The sequence below is a fragment of the Condylostylus longicornis genome, unplaced genomic scaffold, assembly GCF_029603195.1.
Source record: "Condylostylus longicornis isolate FDR11 unplaced genomic scaffold, ASM2960319v2 ptg000075l, whole genome shotgun sequence".
Taxonomy (NCBI): Eukaryota; Metazoa; Arthropoda; class Insecta; order Diptera; family Dolichopodidae; genus Condylostylus; species Condylostylus longicornis.
The window spans coordinates 796,156-812,382 of NW_026578043.1; positions in this window are offsets into that span (position 1 = coordinate 796,156).

The window sequence follows — 16,227 nt, forward strand, 5'->3', positions numbered from 1 at the left end:
TTTGCTAAGGGAATTCTGTTATGATTTACTGACAAATCATGTTGGGAGACCCAAAACTGAATCTTAGAACAGAATTTTTTTTATTGCAATGATACTGTAACGTTGACAAAATGTCAAAAATTTAATATATATTTTTTAGTCGCAACAACGCGCTCTGGAAAATGAAAAAGAAAGAAAATAGTCACTGAGGGTCTTTTGTTACGTGATAATAGTATAACAATTATTGAAACGCCTAAATGTAAAGAAGAAATAATATTCGAAAAATTATTCATTGAAAAGATTCAATTATGTATACTCCTGGTTCTTTTAAATTGCAGCCCCGTAAAATATGCAAGAAAATTAAAGAAATTTGGGAGTTTTTCTCTCATTCGGTTTTAATTTCTGCAATTTAAGTTTTGGTTAGGGGCGTAATAAATTTGAAAATTGTGCTTCCTCACAAACCTTGTTTTTTTTTTTGAGAAATAAACTGTTTTCTTTTTTGTTGTTGTTTTTTTTTTTAATTTTAACTTTAATGAACTATTCATATACATTGTATGTACGTCAGATGACAAATTCACATTTAAATTGTCAAAACGTATTAAAAATAAAAAAAATATCAAAAAAAAATTAATAATTACAAAATGCGTAAAGTTAACTAGTTATAGTAATTAAATTATTTGTAAAGCAAATAATAATTACAAAAAAAAAAAAAAGGACTAAAAAAAAAAGTTTGAATTTTTTCCAATAAATACGTAAAAAATTTATCATAGACAATAAAATTATTAATTGCTGTTCATTTCTACACGACTGACTAAATAATTGAAATTAAAAAAAAAAAAAAACCTAATTGAAAATTTCAGGGAAAAATTTTTATTACACCCCATGTACATTGGCAAATTTTAAATTTATTTTTGAAATTTTCATCTATTTAATGAAATTATGAATACTTGTAATTAATTTCAAAATTATAATGATAAGCTTAATATATATGTAGGCATGTACAGCTACTTATGAACTTTTATGTATTGAAATAAAATTGCCATTTTGAAATTGAGTATACAATAAAAATATACAAATATCCTTTCATATAATATGAAATTTAAAATATGTAAAATCATAAATGTGTGTGTAAAATGTATTTATACCTTTTTGACAATAAAAAAAAAATATTATTTACCTATGGAATGAGTAACAATAAGAAAACAAAATAATAAAATCAATGGTAATAAAAGTTGATATTAAATGAACCAAAAATTGCACGTGAATTAAATTAAAAGAAACAAAATTATAATATTTTCACAAAATTTATTATAAATTCTACTATAATAATAAGTAGTACATATATATACAGTGTGTTTCATATAAGGTGACAAATAATTTCAGGAATGATTCTTTGATCAATTTCAAACAAAAAATTGTATAGTTGAAGGATATTTTCGATGCTATAAGCATTTATTTGTATGCAGAAAAAGTGTGGTATTTCAATAGGCTGTAGCAAAAAAACGAGTATATCTGCACCACCCTCCTACCCCTCTTCCCCTATATAATTTTTAGCTGGAAATAAATCAAAGAATTATCTCTGAAATTATTTGCCACCTTATGCTAAACACCCTGTATATACATCAATAATATTATTTATACATCACATCAATCGAATATAAACATTTAAACACACATTCATTTATATATTGTATGTACATATATATTATAGTCTATTAATAAAAGAATAAATTTCACATTGTAAAATTTATTCATAAAAATTTCCGGTGATAATTATATTTATTACAGCCGAAGGGTTTTAATTTTCCATTTTAATTTTAACATTTCATTTATTTCTGTATACTTATGTATATAGGTATGTATATGCCTTATAAGTTGGTGTATGATTTTGCTTATATTATACTTATAAATTCTATATTGATAGGCATGTCGTTACATAATTATTATGTATATGTATAGATACTTTTCCTATGTATTAATTTTTTTAATAAATATTTTGAGAATTTTCCCTGATTTACATTTTATGTAATTATTTGCAGATAGCAATAAAATATCAAATTTTGATTAAAAAAAAATTTTTGAACAAAGTAAAAATTTATAAAAAATTTTTTTTTTTCTTCTTATTTTTTTATTTAATATTTTTTAATCAGTATTTTAAAATTTCTTTATTCTTATACTATTAATAAAATTTCTATGTATTGCAATTATAGTTTTAATGTTATTATTGGAATCGTAAAAAAAATTACAAATTTTTGTAACAGAAAATTTAAAAAGATTTAGATTTGACTCACCTAATTGCACCGTTTAATTCTGGGTAATAAGCTAATTGGTTATAAGACGCAAATGCCGAAAATCATATTAAAAGTTATGAGCTTTTAATGAACTCATTTTACTGTAAATCTCTTGTAAGTTCATGACATATTCAAAAAAAATATTGTTGTTTTTCGTGTAATTTTGTTTTTTATTAGAAATTATAAGTTCTTCTGAATGAATTTCTTAGCCATATTCATCTGCGTATTCTACCGATTCTTCTATAGTATTTTTCTATGATACATATAAAAATATATTCTTGATTTTCGTATGATGCATAGATTTCTTTAAAATACTATAATATTAATGGATATTTTAAGATATATGAAATTTGTTGTGATATAGGAGGAAAAAAAAAACATAGGTACACGTGTAAATTTCTAGAAAATTTATTGGATTTTTCAATTTATTGCCTAAAGGATTCAGTAAAAATATTTTTATTTTTTATTTAAATCATTATTATTAACATAATACCCGTATATACCTATGAGCTCTCATATTTTTCATATAGATACACAAAATAAATTTTATTGAAAAATCATTTTTAATAAAATATCAATAATTATTGAAAATTGAAATTTTATTTTAATTGGCTTCAAGTGAATTTTAAGTGTGAAATATGATTATTGTACATAGTTAAAATTTGCGTATTATAAAAATTAAATTTCAAAAGAAAAATGAAAATTTTTAAAATATTAAAAAGTAATTTTAAATGGTTATTTTTAGACTTTCGAATTGATTGAATAAAAATTACATTTAATTATAGCGACTTAAGACTCGCAATTCTGTTGTTTCACTTAAACTTCCGAGTTCATATTAGCAGAACTTAAAATTTAATTCTACTTCAGTCAGCGCTATTCTAAAGCAGAAAATTTAAAAACTGAAGGAATTAGCTTTATTTTTAAGAACAGTTAACGGCACTGCATTTAAATTACAATAAATTTTTTAAAACTAGAAAAACTCCTTTAAAATTTATTTAAAATAATTAAAATATTAACGAACATTTATTTCTCCATCTTCATTTTATATATATATATAGCTTTTCAAATGTATTTTTAGGTTATGTCAGTTTCTGATTACTGGCAGCAATAAATTTCCATACTGAAAATATGAGAGTAGATCATTCTTTACATGAAAACAATTTGCTTTTTGCAATGTTGTCACAAAAACGCGCTACATTTTCATATCTAAGTAAGATCTGCCAACATGAACTCAACAATACCTGGAAATTAAATATATATGTGTGTAGTTTTGAAAGTATTATTTGTAATAAAACGTATAATACATTAAAAATATTAGCATTGTTTACCAAATCAAAGAAATTTTATGAACAAAGAAAGAAATGATGAACAAATAAAGAACTAATTTAAAGTTATGACAAATTTAGTTTCTAAAGTTTAGAACAAATGAAGAACTAATTTAAAGTAAGTGAATTTAATTTTAAATTAAATATATGTATGTATTACATAAGTTTTGAGTAAAAGTTTTAGAAAAAATAGAGAAAATTGTAAAAATCAACCAAATTTTTGGCGTTCGCCTAATGCATCGTATAAAGTGTATGTAAAGCATAGTCAGGCGATTCTATATTGAAACGGTTCCAAAAAAAAATATTGATATAAGCTTCGTTTTTCGACATGAAAATTAGAAAACATTCTTTGAATTCGTAATAAGTATGAAATCTTTAATACAAACTAATTTTCTAAGTTTTTCATTAAAAAAATTCATTATTATTTTAGTGTATGTACCCGTTTATTGTATATACTAAACTTGTTATAATTTATTTTGTATTATAATATATTCATAAATATACAATACGTACATATATTTAAATAAATATCTACACAAATTTATTAATTTGTCGTTTTTAAGATATGAGCAATAAATTTTCTTAAATTTATTGGTTAACATTATACCATACAATAATAAAATGTCTATGAAAATGTCTATATGTACTTATGTGTGTATTTAAAAATTTTGTCAGGTTTTTTATTGATGAAATATGCTAATGATGCTATTATAGGTGTGTTCCTACACATAACCGAACACACACATACACACGTGTCATAACAAAACATACATTTCAGATTCACATTTTCTTAAAAGTGTAAATCTATTTTAACGTAATCCCTTTTAACAAAAAAAAAAAATAAAAAAAAAAACAAAACACCACAGTTAAAATTATAAGATGGCATCAATAAAATATTCTTATGGTGTATAAACAATTGAACCACAAAATTTATTTGTACATTTGTTATAAAAATCGTTGTTGTTTGTTGTGAACGCTAGCGAACGCAAGGCTTTAAATCTTCTATTTTTTTTTTTTTTTCATATAAATTTTGTGATTCTTTTTGATTATTTATGTATGACAAAATGTCATAATATGTCAAATGCTTTTAATTTAAATGTCATATTAAAATTATTTTTTTTTGAACTTTTTTATTTATTTTTCGTAGAACTTTTTGGATTAAAATTGTTGTTTTTATTTTTTCTTGTTTTGTTAAAATTCAAATAATTTTTCAATTTGTATAAGTATTTTTAATATGTATAACAGAATTAAAAAGCATGTATCTACATACATACATAAGTATGTCATACACGCTTACATAGAGACGTATACAGAGAGAGAGAGAGAGAGAGAGAAAGAGAAGTACAACAAAACTCACAACTTTTTAATAAAAATTAATAAAATAAGGGAAAGGGATATAAAGAATAAATATACCGTTTTTAAATTTCCTTTTTTCAAAAATTTTTTTTGTTTATTATTAATTTTTTTTTTTTTTTAAATACGAGGGAGGAAAACAATCATATCGTTTTAAAATTGAAAGGAAGTAACAGAATTTTTATATTGCATAATAACAAAATGAAAATTGATAAAAAGTGATTAATTTCTGGATTGTACCGATAAAAAAATAAAAATAAAAAAAAAACAAAAAGAATAAATAATTTTGTCTTTTACAATTAAAATCAAAAATTGCTTTTTTTTTTCTTATTGTTTTGTTTTTTAATTTTTGTGTGTACTGCATTTATTGTGGATTTTTAAATCAAACCTTCGTAACTTCATTCATTTGAAATAAAACAAATAGTCATTATTCAATCACACACTATAAACACTGTTATTTATGGCTTTCAATTAATAAATAAAATTTTAAAATAAATTGTTATAAAATTGAATTTTTCATTGATAACATATTATGAAAAATTCTAAAAATATGGCAATAAACTTGAAACTCTGTGCTTCTTTTTAAAATTATCACTTTTGAATCAAAAATATTGATGGCACCACGCTTTGGCCGAATAGCCATTCTCAACAATTTCATGGTATTTGTTTTTTCATAAAAGCTTGTCAATACAAGGATCTTGACTCTCCTTAACCCACCTCACTGAGAAGGCAAATCAAAATAAAACCTAATTATAACAATTTTAAAATGTGACTTGTGACTTGGTCTTAGGCTTGATAGACCAAGAAATTTTGTAAGATCATTGAAAAAATTCGTTCTTTTAAAAACTGTGTCAATAATGTCGCCTTGCTAGCTGCTATTGTATATAAAATATACAACCAAGTACAATTCAAAATCCTTTAAACTTTGTCATAATAAAGGTAGTTATTAATAATTTATGATAAATTATAATATTAGTAAAGCAGAAGAGTTCGATTGTAGAACTGTTCAATGAAATCTCATATCTCATTTTCCTATTAAGAGAGAACTAATAATAGATTTAATTAAACTCGTGTACTTAATTTATATACATATTTCAACATAATAAGAGTCTCTAGTACTTTCGGAAATTGTTATGATCGCAGGATCAACTCAATCTCATATCCATAGTTATTTAAAAAAAAAAAAACTGAATTAAAAGTGGAAAAAAATTTTTAATTTAAAAAAAAAAAAATAACCAAAAATGAAAAATACAAGAAAGACAAAGTATACCATATACAAAACAGTAAAAAAAAAATTCCAAATTAAAAAAGCAAAATAATAGTAGTATAGTTACATATAAAAGGATGAAAATATAAAAATTACAATAAATTGAAAATATACAAGATAAACAGAAATGAATTGAATTGTGATTCCTTGATATTTTTTTTTTGTTTTTTGTTCGGCGCCATATTTATGGGGCGATCCTTTTTTCAATTTTATCTTGAATGCAAATTAAAATTTTGATTGTAAGTTTAAAATTAAATAAGCATTAATTTTTTAAGTACTATAAAGCAAATTAGCACTTAGAGTTGATCTAAAAGTTTTGACATAATTTTCATAATTTACTGTTACATACTTGCCAAATTAATATGAAAATCTATTTTCAAATAATTGAATTGAATTCGGGAAACTTATTTCGGGAAAATGAACAACTGTATTCGAAGGCAAAACGTTAATAGTGAATTCGGGACTCGATTGTACTACCAAAATAGTATAATATACATACATATATAATACAATTGAGATAAGTGAGAAAAACAGAATTGGGGAGACTCATTTTTTCCGTCTTCCTTTCGAGTTTTTGAAAATATTTTGTGAAATTCTCTTGTAAAACAGTTTAACTTCCAGATTTCGTTTAAATTTACATGAAATAACTAAGATTTTTCCTACATGTTCAGTAAGAAAATAAAGGACAGTATGGCAGGTTTTGTGTTGTGTAAGAAACGTATAATATACATAAATAATCAATGCAATTTTAAGTGAAGTTGAATGAAATTAACAAAAAAGAAAAAGTTCAATGCAATTATACAGTTGAAATAAATATGTAAGAAGAGTGCTATATTTTACAGGAAGACTTGCTTGCTTATTTCTTAATAATTTAAAAATAACTATTATTTTCTGAATCATTTTATCACTTTGCTTTGAGAGCATCATTAGATTTCCGACATCCTGCGCTGTTCTGTAACATATGAGGAGGTTGCAAATGAATTATTTTTTTTATAAAACTAATTTCAGGATTTTTAAACGAAAAAATTTTATATTTTATGTATATATCATTTTGCTGGATTACCTTCTATAATGCAATATTGAGCAATGATATTTTATACAATATTTATTTGGATTTCTGATTTCTACTGTAACTATGCTGTTATGTTATGGTATCGGTCTCTTGTTTATTATTGATTTTGTTTTTGGTACTTCAATATACATATTTTATTTTTTTTTGTTGGATTTTTGTTTTTTTTCTGTTTTTAATATGTTCAATTTTTTTCTCCAAATAATTTATTATTGTCATATTTATTTTTATTTACATATCCATAAATATATTTTATATTTATACAGTTATGGAAATTCATATATATATAAATATGCTTTATACATACTAGCACAAAAATATAATAACACTATATCCGCGTACTACTATGTCTTTATATTTGTGTATGTATATTATTAATTGCCGTATGTTATACATTCGTATTATATGAAAAATGTACAAAATTTTTAAATCCATTTAATTGTAAAACAATATTGAGTTCAGTTGACTGTTAATTTCAATATTCTACTTTAAGATTGTTCGTGATTTTAAAAAGCCATATATAAATTATTTTCGAATTTATTTATATAATTGTGTTATTACTTTTAATGTGATATACATATATATAATTGAAAGCTTATTTAATATATATTTTTTATTTTATTATTATTTTAACATTAATTTCTTTTAAAAAATATATTAAGTCATTTTGTAATACATTGTAAAATTTATATTGTATCATTTTAATGGTCTGCGGTTAAAATAAAATAAATTCTATTGTCACACTGTGAAAATATTTAACCTACTTAAAATTTTCTCATACATTCTCATGCTAGTAAAAACATTAAATGCTGCTTTTATAGCAAGCAAGAGAAATAACCTAAGAAAGTAATCTTATATAAGAGTCAAAGGGTTTGTGCAGATAGTATTCATGAATGTGGTAAAGCCTTCAAAAATACTTCCAATAGTTAGGTTTTGGCGGAAATATACCTGAGGGTGGTTCAAATATTACAAAATCTCAGTGAGGATTACCAAGGATTCTTGACCTTAGGGCGGAATTCTATCGATACATATGTATAATATAATCTGTATCAGTGAGGCTCTGGCTGATAAATGATCCACTTCTCCAATGACACGAAGTTTTTACGAATCACTCCCTCCATTTAAATATTCACGTGAATGCAACTAATAAAAAGACTCAGTTTTTCCTGTGAACTTAAAAATGATAAGAAGTGGTGTTGTGTTGGTTGTCTTATAGAAGTAGTCCCAACTGGTTTCTCAGTTTTTTGGCTATCTAAAGGACTTCTAGTGGCTTCTGTACCGGGGTTGGAGAAAGTTAATGCCGTCTGGTAATGGGGCTTCAACAGATCATTGCTTATGTGCTGGCCTTTAGTGTAATGACGTCATTTCAGATTAGCGGAATATCGCAATAAGTTTTTGTTGAATTTTATATCTATCCATTTATCTGTAGGTTTTTATATGTAATTTATTAATTTCTGGATATTATGCTGAAACCATGAATTCAGAATGAAAATATTAATTCAAACTGACGAAAAAATAATAATTAAAGTATGTCCAATCCATAAATATGATTCTTACCGAGTCAACGAAATTTGAAAATTATTGTACCATTCCAAGATGAACAAAATGTACCAAGGAAATTTCCTTAGAAATGTTCATTACAAAAATTCTATGCAATTTTCAACTTCAGTCTTGGCCAGCATTATGTATATATAAAAAAACCTAACTACGTGTCATTGAAACTAGAATATATTTCTTCGTAATATGGGAAATTTTGCATCAAAATTTTATCCTTTGCAAAAAAAAAGTATTTAATTTATATTTATGATATAAAAAATGAGCTATTGAAGTCGTATGCTAGATGTTTCAATCTTCTATTGAAAAATATTTTAAAAAAAATAGTATTTATATTGTGTACGGTACAGTGCCAAAGTATAATTTTATAAAACCTACTTTTTACTGTAAAAACCAGCATATAAACGCTATTTTCACATGATCCTGTCGTACCCTGTATAGTATGTATTTTGTTGAAGACTATAGTTATTATTATATATTCCACTTTGTCACAGGATAATTATTATTAAAATTAATAGGAAAAATTTTATTATACTTGCATACATCATTTTTTAAAATATCTTTTAACGAATATAGCAAGAATATATCATTTTCAAGGATATTTTTAAATGAGATTTATATTTTTATTTTGATATTATTTATATATTTCGGAATAAAGTATTAAATATTGAATAATATGTTTTCATAACCCAGTTATTTTTTTGTTTCGCAAAAAAAAACCGCAAGAAATTCTGTTTATTTATTACGATATTTGCATTTTATTAAAACAAAGAAATAAAAAATAATAAATGATTATTTCATTATTATTTTACATTCAAGAATAAATAACAATAATAATTTTTCGAAATTAGAAATGAATTTGCTTAAATTGCTATTTATTCAAGTATTTTATTTTAAGGAATCTTATTGATGTCGCCAAAAAAATAATTCGTTATTTTAACAAGAATATAAAAATTTTAATTCTTAACACGTTTAATGTCACGTTTAATTAGAATAAAACTATTTTATACCGCATATTTATTAAAATTTGAGTTCTGGCGCCAGCTTTTAAATTAAGGAAACTTTTAATTAAAGATACCACAATACGAGAACATATTCATTTACTTTGTAATAGTTTTTCTTATTTAAAAAAACTTTACTTTAAAATACAAAATATTTTATCAATGGACTCTAAACCTAACTGGTTCCCATACTCACCACACTCCTGTTTTGTACTTTCAATTATGAATTTTCAGTATGACACGGTTGAATGTTTTAAACAACAATAAGTCTTGTATTGAGTTGCGTCCTAGATTCATCTAATGCCTATTTAAATCAACATATGAATGAATTTCGTAGTACGTCCAATATGACTAAAATTTATTTGTTCTAGATATAGAATTTTCAGTTTTATGGCTATAGATATGTAGCATAAATTATGTTGAATTTAAGGTTCCTTTTAAAGACAAAAATACTTGCCTTCAGGACTAGAATATATAAGAATTTAATAAATAAACTCTACATACTGGATAGCAGATGTCGACATGAGACTTTAAAATAAAAACTAAATACATACTTACACTTCATTTAGAATAAAAACCAAACGTTTTTTAATTAAACCTCTTTTTACCATTTTACTTCATATATAGCATTGTTGACTTTGTTTTATTGACAATTAAACTGTTAGTCTTAAGAAATAGTAATAAAAGACAAAAACCTCTATACTAGAGAAACACAAATTTCGATCTCATGAATTTTTCTCATTCTAGTTCAAGTAAATAATAACATTTTTGTTTTCTTATTTTCAAAAAAAAAAAAAAAACCCCGGCTAACACTTATACCCTTCCATTTAATGGCATATAAAATAAACGTACAATATTCTACATAGATATATAAAACTCCCACTTACAGCAGCCTATATTATAATAATAGAATAGTTATTACGCAAATTTATTTCAATAGATGGCGGCTCAATATTTTAATATGAAAATTTACAGCCAAATACATATTTAATATTTACATAATATTTATAAACATGTAAATATTTTAAACAGTTAGAGTCCTTTCTAGTCTTACATGGAAAAATTTCGGTATTATTCCATTCAGAAACTACTTAAAATATTTTTACTCTGAATTAGTTTGGCGCGTTATCATTTCTTTTTTGGAAGTCACTCATCATAACATCCTCACTCAATTTCATTAAAATATTACTGTTAAACCAAAATTATTATACATGTAGGGGGTTCAGATTGGGACTCATTTTTTTCCTAGTGAAAATGAAAGAAGAATTGAAAAACTTGCTTTTTTTTTTTTGTATTTTATTTTTATTAAATAATTTACTCTAAATTGGCTATTTCAAAACTTTCTTTGTCTTCTTTTTTTATTTTTTTTTTTTTTCATTCATTCACTTTTCATATTGTGTGAGAGTGTTTGTGTTGTGTGTGTGTTTGTTGTCTGTATATGGATCGCTTATAATTACGCTTCCATTTTATTACAATGAACATTTAATTTTTAAGTGATAGTTTTGTTTTAGTTTTTTTTTTTTTTTTTGGTTTTATAATTTTGTTTCATTTTTAATTTTTTTAAGGTTAATATATTTTATAAATTTTTTTTTTTTGTTTTTATTTTTTCTTTACAAATTATTATTTTAAATAATATAATTTTTGTTTTTTCATTTAGTTTTTGTTATCTTATGTTTTTAAGAATTTTACGCTTTGATTTTCGGCTTTTCTTTAAATTATTTTAATTAATTGGTTTTTGTTTTTTCATTTCTTTATTTTGTAATTATACTTCCATTTTGTAATATATATTTATATATTATATATATGTATATTTAATTCTTTTTTTTTTTATTTAATTATTATTTTTTTATTATTATTATTTTTATTTGTTTTTTCTTGTTTAAAGTTAACGTATGACTAGTTTATATGTATAAATATTTGTATATATATATATAATATACCTATATGTTATAATACTAATATTAACGTATATGTAAAATATATTTTATAAAATATGTGATTATAATATTATATATATATATATATGTATGTATGTCAACATTATATTATTATATAAGATATAAAATAATTATTATTTTTTTTATGTTTTTTGGTTTTTGTAATTTTTGCTCATTTTGCATTCTGAATTATTCACAATTATTATTTATTTTATTATTTAAATATAATTTTATCTACACATTATATGAGTATATTACATAATTTATTAATTTAATATATGTATATTCTGTATATGGCGGAGTACACAATATTATGTATATTAAATTGTAAATATATCTTGTAAATTATGTAGATAATTGTTATATTTATTAGAATGCATTGTAATTGTTATTTTGTTTTTAATAAAATGCATTTTGTCACTTCCAAAAAAAAAGCAGATATTCGAATTTTTTTTTTATTTATTTTTAATATTTTGTATTTTATAATCTTAGTTTTTTTTCCCGCTTTAATTGAATTTAATTTACAAAGTTTAACTGTTTTTTCTATTGTAATTTTTGTTTTTATTTATTAATTTAATTTTAATTTATTTTACTGGTTTTTGTTTTTTCTAGTTACATATAAAATTTTGTTATATAAGTTTTATTTATTGATTTATATATATATTTTTTTTGTTTTAATTTTTGTTTATTTTTTTTTTCAACATTGACTTCATGAATTCTTTATGCTCACAGTGATAATAATTAATTATTTATTAATTTTGTTTTCTATTTTTTTTGTATATTTAATTTTTCCGATTTATTTATATATATATATAGATTAAATATACTTAATAATAATATTTGTTTGCATGTTATAAAATATTAAATAATTTTATATACTAGAAATCATTAATAAAATAAAAATTTTCATAATCAAATTAATTTTTATTTTTAATATTAAATTCATTCTCTAAATAGCTGCAAAATGAATTGTTTAAAATGAATTTAAACTATTTTAAATAAAAAAAAATATTAAAATGTAATTTAAATTGTTGGAAATTTTCGTTTTTAGTTTTATACATATATATAAACATTTTTTTTTTGTTTAATTTTTTTTGTGTGTTTCAAATATTTGTAATTTTTTTTCTTTGGGACGGCTAAAGTATAAATATTATATAATAAAATTTTAACATAAATAATTAAATTTTTTTTTTAGTTTGTTTTCATAATAATTTTTTTTTTAATAAATTAACACTTATGTATATTTACTTTAAGTATGTAATATTATTATATAATTATAAAAACGTATATATTATAATAATTAATCAATATATATGTTAAGTAATAATTATTTTAATAATATTTAATTTTTGTTTTTTGTTTTAATATTTACAAAAAATAAAAAAAAATGGAAATCTTAATTCTAAGGCTTTAATATAATATAATTTTATTATATTCATATTCTTTGTTATATTTCGAACAAATTACTTTAAAAATTTTAAAGAAAAACGATCCAACTTTTAAATAACTAAATTACATTTTAATTTTAAATAGTTATGTGAAAATATCTGTATATTGTACAACATTTTATGAATTTGTTCAATTAAAATTCAATTAAAATTTTTGTAAGTAATACAAAATATAAATGACATTAAAAAATTCAAAGTATAATGGAATAGTTTCGAAAGGAATGACCCTATTCACCCAGTAGACATAGAAGAAATTTAAATGTTATTTTAAAACAGTTGAATTGCAGAGATGTTGAAGAGTTACCGTCGCACTCTATCCAAATTAGTCAAAATCTATTGTGCCATATTATAAAGGTAATATGCTAAATATGATTTTTTAATAAAATTTTTAAATATAAAAGAGGTTTTGAACATTTGCTATTTGCATGTTCTGATTTTCATCGAATACACGATTTTTATTTTCTCTCATATACGAAACATAAAATAACATGTTGAACATATGACATATGAGAACAATTTAATAAAAAAACAATTGTTCATTTCGGGCAGATAATCTTTTTTCCTTTTCGAGTGAATTGAACAAGAAAAGGTGAGGGAACAAGAAAAGGTGATATAGGAAAAGATAACCGCAAGTTTAGCAAAAAATGTAAATTTTTACTATTTTAGTTAGAAAATTTCCGAATTTTATACGAATTTTTTAAAAATTTTGACAATTAGAAAATTAATATTAACATATTTTATAGAAGAGAAGCAGCATCAGAGAAATATTATTAATGGTTTTAAATTCACAGACATCTATATACTTACACAATATAAAACAAAAAAACAAGCAAACAGGAAAATCAAAAAAAAAATAAAAAATAATTTTTTTAAAGTTCCTACTGTACAAATGATTACACACTTCTTGTATTGTTTATACGCAGAATTAAAACACAACAGGTGTAAGCACCTCATTGTATAATTTTACATAAGTGCTAACATTTCAATAATTTTTATACATGTTTTAAAATGAAAAAATTAAATTGTGAAAAAATTGGTGTCTTCTCTGAATTTTCTTTTTTTTTTTAATAATTTACAATTTATTTTTTTTTTTTTTCATTTTGTTTGTTTGTTTTTTACTTAGTTAAATGCATTCCATTTAGTGTTTAATTGCATTCTACTCTCCACTATATTTCACTTTACTTTTTTGTAAATAAATATATTATACCTATATGTTTGTATATGTATGAATTTATTATATAATAATTAAGTTTTTTTTTTATAATTAATATTATATTTTAATTTATATAAATTACCTTATCAATTAAGTTTAATTTTTAATTAATTTTTGTTTTTAAATTAATTTTATTATTTTTACAACTTTATACAATATTTTTTTTTTATTAAATATTTTTATGTAATTTCTTTTTCTCTCAAAAAAAGACTCTTTATGACCAAGTAAATAATTAGTAATATACATACTTAAATTGCATATAAAATTATAATTATTAATGTATAGTTAATGGAGTATGACATACGGTGATATACATACAATTACTTACATAATGGGGAAAAAAAAAGAGATGTCAATTATAAAAATAATCATTTAAAAAGCATACTTGATCTTATGGAGGTAGAGAAAATAAAAAAAAAATACTGTATGGATACAGAGATCCAAAAATAATATAAGACAAGAGTATAACATTTATCCATAATAATGTTAATAATTATTGTTATAATAAGTGACATAGTTTGAAAATAAGAAATTTTAATAGTTTATAATTAAGTTAATGATCAAAAGAAAAGAAGCACAAGTTAATCGAAATTAGTTTATATAATAATTACTCTAAAATAAGCATATTTTACAGTAAAATTTGTTTTAGTGTGCGCTCTAAGCGATGTTTACACATATTAGTTATTTAAAATTTTTTAATATATCCCAATAGTTTGGTAGGTTTTGAATACATTGTTAGTTGTTGCGTTCAACCAATAAATTTTTCATTGAAATTCACATTCCGATATTTCATAATGTCAAATTTAAGTTAACGAAACGATGTAGACTTGTATGCACTATTTTTTGGTTCTGTTATTGAAATTGATCAATATCATTGAAGTTTAATTAATTTTTTTTTGCCGATTTTTTGTAATAACACTTTAATATTTAAATAAAATAATTTACATTTAATTCTAATTCAAGTCTCATATAATTAAGTTTTAGTGTACTGCATAAACTATAATATATTATTCAGCAAATTGTTATTTTATTTTTTTTCTATATAATTTATATTTGAATGCGGAATCGAAATTTTTATATGGTAATTCCTATGTGAGTAACTTTATATTCTTTTATAAAAAAAATCTGGTTTTGTTGAATTAAAATAATTATATTGTGAATGTTATTCACTTATATTATAAAGTTTCCGTACTATCGAGTAATTATAATAATATAAACTATTTTCATTTATTATTTTCATTACAGATTTTCCAGCTTTCTCGAATTGTATTAACCATATTATGGATATATGCGTATAATACTAGAAATATATGAAATTATTAAAACAATATTAATTATGCTAATTAATATTCTAGTATTAAGGAATCAACATGATTAATGGTGCTTATACTCAAAATTAAAATGTGCTAGTATTGAAATTATTATTGCAACCGGAATATAATATGAAATTGTTCATAATTTAATAAAAAAATTAAAGATCAGCTAGTTGCTTTAGCTTGAGCTATAGTAATAATTAAATTTTTTCAAAAAAAATGAAAAATAATTTGTGTTATATTAAAAGATTTTTACAAAAATTTACCAAATTTTCAATAAAAAAAAATTATTAAAAATAATTTAATTAATTGTACATAAACTAATACCACTGAAAAACTAAATTATTCTTGAACAAAACAATTCTAATAATGATTTGGTGGGATTTATTATGTTATGTATTTTATTATAATAAATATTTTGAAAATAAAAATTAAAATTATTTATTTATTTCAGTAAATTAATAATAAATTATGATT